Raw genomic sequence first — 4,139 nt, forward strand, 5'->3', positions numbered from 1 at the left:
GGCACGGCACAGCGATGCGGCCCCCAGCACCAGGGCATCTCACGGGGCGGAGAGGGGGAGACCTTCGGCCAGTCGTCCTCCCTGCCGGATGCCTGCGGGGCCACGTGCCCCACAGGCCCTTTCACATTATTGAGCAATTTTCTGTACTAGGTTTAAGGGAGTGACATTTAAGGTAGGAACATTAGATAATTTACAAGTATGAGATACAGTAAATATTACAATAGATTTACAAAGTTTGTTACAAGATTTATAAGGAAAGACATTTAAAAGACCTCGTGGATTTATTTGCTTGTTTTTTTTTTGATTGTTTGTTTTTAAATATATTTTATTGATTTCAAAGAGGAAGGGAGAGGGAGAGAGAGGTAGAAACATCAATGATGAGAGAGGATCATTGATCGGCTGCCTCCTGCATGTCCCCCACTGGAGATCAAGCCTGCAACCCAGGCAATCAAACCTTGACTTCCTGGTTTATAGGTTGATGCTCAACCACTGACCCATGACAGCTGGGTAACCTTGTGGATTTAGAAAAGGATTCTCTGTGTGGAGGAAGGTGCTACCTCAATTAGGTGATAGAATTGAGGTGATGGGGCTCTCCATCCAAGGAAGAGAGCAAAGATAGAGTGTGGTTGTTTTGTAGTATGGCGGTTTAGTTAAACAGGAACCCCATTTTCTAGAACCACACCCCCTGTGTGGATAGGGTTGGACACAGGAGAGTCCAGTGAGATTTGCAAGGTACAAATGAAGCAGTAGCCTACAGAAGATGTGTGCAAACCCCATGCACCGCCAGAAATGGCCACAGTTTGGCTGATCCACTGGCTTCTCTCATTGGTGTGCTGAAAGACCCACAGGTCCTCTACCTACTACAGTGGGGCCTTGACTTATGAGTTTAATTCGTTCCGTGACGGAGCTCGTAACTCAAATTACTCATATGTCAAATCAAAAAGTGAACGAGTGAGACACGTGATGCTGGGCAGATGTTGTGGCGTTCACTGTGACGTTCGCTGCGCCAACTAGCGGTGGGGTATCTGAAGCTGGCTCGTAACCCGAATTTTAGCTCGCAACTCAAAGCAAAAAATCGGCCGAGAGATGGCTCGTATCTCGAAAAACTCGTTAGTCTGGACACTCTTAAGTCAAGGCCCCACTGTATTTGATCTCTCCCTGCAGTTTCTTCAAGACCCAGGCTAGACACACCTGCAACTCTGGCGTCGAGGGCACTTGCTTCTTCTGCATATTACTTGTATCATTAGAATTAGAGACAGGCTCTCATTTGTCCTTGAAGATACCATCTTACTCTGAAGGTTTCTAGTTTGTCTTTGATTTTTTTTCTTTCGGTTTCACTTAGAGCTTTTCTCCTGGCTGTCTAACTACTGACCAAGGAAATTTGAGACCCACCATAAGGAACATAATCTATTTATGTTTCTCACCAGATTTCCTTCCTGGATCCTGGTTAGTGACTTTTCTCTAATGTCCCAACTATCTCCCTGTAGAGTGTTATTTCACCAACTTTCCCCACAGCTGTGTAGAGCCTAACTCTAAGAAAAATGCTTTATGTCATGTCATTCGTGGTTGTTCTGTTTCCCCAATTGAATCCTAACCAATGCTTACAGTAAGGAATTTTTTAAAAATAGCCTTATCTGACAACTATTAATAGATTGTAGGGTGGAAGAAAGGATGAATGTGGGTTGTGGAAGAGTCGGAAGCCACAAAAGGAGCCTATTAGGATCTATTTTAGAGTAGGATGCATGTCTAGTTTTCTATTTTCTAAAAATCTCACATGCTGCTTGTGAAAATGGATTGGAATAGCCATTACTAAAGTAGAAAAAAAAAACAAGTAGATCAGACTATTATATATTTAAGAAGATAATCCTAAAAAATCTCTACACAGATAGTGGAAGATAGACAGAAAGCAAGGAATCAGAAATAAGTACAAATGAAACTTAATAAATGTTGGAAAGGCTATTTGTGCTTCTTCCTGTCATCACTAAGTTTTCCAAATCTAGGTCCTTAGCTCTGTTTATCAAACTGCCTGTAAATCATAAGGCTTTAAGCATTTGTGGTAGAATAAAATAGCATAGAATAGAAAATTCAGAGTGCATTCTAAAGTGAATGTAAGTGCTGATTATAAAATGAGTAAAAATGTGTATGAACACTGAAACTGTTTCTTAAAGTGTTGGTCAAGAACATTTGAAATACTCTAAATATGGGCACCCAAATATGGAGACCTCCTCATGAGGAAGCCCTGACTTTTTAAAGTGGGCATTTGAGAAGGTGGGTATCAATAAAATATCAAAAAATAGAGAAAAAAGCTTTAGAAAAATAAATATTGCTGCATTTAAATTCAAATGAAGACAGAGGACTACTATTGTTAGTTTTCTAGTTAAGAATTATTTAAAATGTTGTCTACATTTGGACATTTGTTAACCATGTCAGTTTTCCTTATATTAAATATATAATTAAAAACCTTTAACAATTAAAAGGGTAATATGCTTGCTTTCAAGTCAATATATATTCCCAAAGTCTTCCAAATTTTTTATTATTATATTTTTTGCTTTTGGGTGTATGAATTACATAATTAATAAAGTCAGAATTTATCTATATTCTCATGAGAATTTTTATTTCCTTCCCTTTGCTGAGTTGAAAAACAGCCATTTTCAATATAGCTAATGGTTGCTACAGTATCTTCACAAATTATTACAGTACTATAATATACGCTGAAATAACAATTAATCAAAAAATAATTTAAATAACGAACTACTCAGGTAAATATCCCTGCAGTAATCAAGGTCAATTTAGAATCTTTAATAACAAATACATATGAATCTATCCATAATGACAGATAATATTTTTAATAGGAAGTAGTGTTTGTGTTGAACACCTTCCATTTACCCTTCCTGATATGCTTTCAACCTTCTTTTCTACCGTGCTCTGAGGTAGATGAAGGTTATGAGTACAGTGAATTAACAAGGCTCCCTTGTTTTCTGGCTTCCAGTTGGGTTTTATCAGTGGATGCATTGACAGGAAATGTGATGGTGGGAGGAAAGTAAGATATAGTAGGTGTTCTAAAACTCTCTGCCTGCTGAGTTGGCTTCATTCATCCACCAAAAGCAACAACTTCTGTAGAGGAGGTTTCTCCAAGAAAGGGCTGGGGTGACTACCCTGAATGCCAGCGGGAAAAGAGGAATGGGGCATGCAAGGTAAAGATGCCTGCTGTTGTTGGTGTGGTAGATAGGGGTACAGTCAACATCAACAGATTACATCCTAAGAATGTAATAACTGTGGCCTAAAGAGTTCAAGAGAAAACAAAGGTGAACAATGTATTGCTGTTCTATGTTTACAGTATTACATTCCAAATACACCTACTAAATTTCACATGGCCAGAAAATGAGTTATTTACTTTTTTCTGCATAATAGAGGTATGGTTTGGACCTGAGAGAATCATTAGATGCCACTATTTATGGGTGTCATCATGGATGATGGATAATGAAGTATCATGAGAAAGGGTGTAATCAGCATTAAATAAATGGCATTGGAAATTACAGAAGCAAGAAGACCCAATTGTTTCACTATAAATAGTTTCTGACAGGAGACAGCATTGTGAGTTATAACAGCACTGCTGTTTTTTCTCATGGCTGGAGATATGAAATTATCCAGGAGTGCTTCATTTGAAAATAAAATAAAAACATGAAGACATAGTCCCTGTCCATGAGCAGGAAATGATGGTGGCTGAATAATATGAAGACTTTTTATGTGTATTAATTAGATAGTAAACAAGTACATAAGTACATCTTTACTAACCATTATTCTAAATCTTCATGGACATGGGCCATGATGTTGTAAAATATTTTAAAGTCCAATTATTTATACAGAAAGAGCTTCACAAAAATATTTTCTTGTAGTCTGCATATCCCATGGGAGATCTGGGTCAGAACAGGGGTGAAACCGACCACTGCAACAAGGAAAAGCAGAAGCAGAAATAGGGGATTCAGGGCCCATCCTGCTCCAATCCCTCCTCTATTCCTTCTGCCCTTCCTCCTGGGGGATCACTAGGTACTCACTAAGCACTGTTGAAAAACCACTCATCTTTCAGCAACAACGTTATTTCTAATCTAGGTAAAGGAATGGTTCAGGTTAGGATATTC

At 38.5% G+C, this 4,139-nt stretch overlaps 1 long non-coding RNA gene across 1 annotated transcript in view; it reads left to right on the forward strand.

Annotated features, from left to right (window-relative positions):
- The window catches only part of LOC106728017, a 17,928-nt gene extending 17,836 nt beyond the window's left edge, over positions 1–92 (forward strand). The window contains exon 3 of the long non-coding RNA XR_001364248.1: positions 13–92. This is a non-coding gene — a long non-coding RNA (uncharacterized LOC106728017). The remainder of the gene's footprint in view (positions 1–12) is intronic.
- The last annotated feature ends 4,047 nt before the right edge of the window (positions 93–4,139 follow it).

This window comes from Myotis brandtii, unplaced genomic scaffold, assembly GCF_000412655.1.
Source record: "Myotis brandtii unplaced genomic scaffold, ASM41265v1 scaffold520, whole genome shotgun sequence".
In the NCBI taxonomy this organism is placed as follows: Eukaryota; Metazoa; Chordata; class Mammalia; order Chiroptera; family Vespertilionidae; genus Myotis; species Myotis brandtii.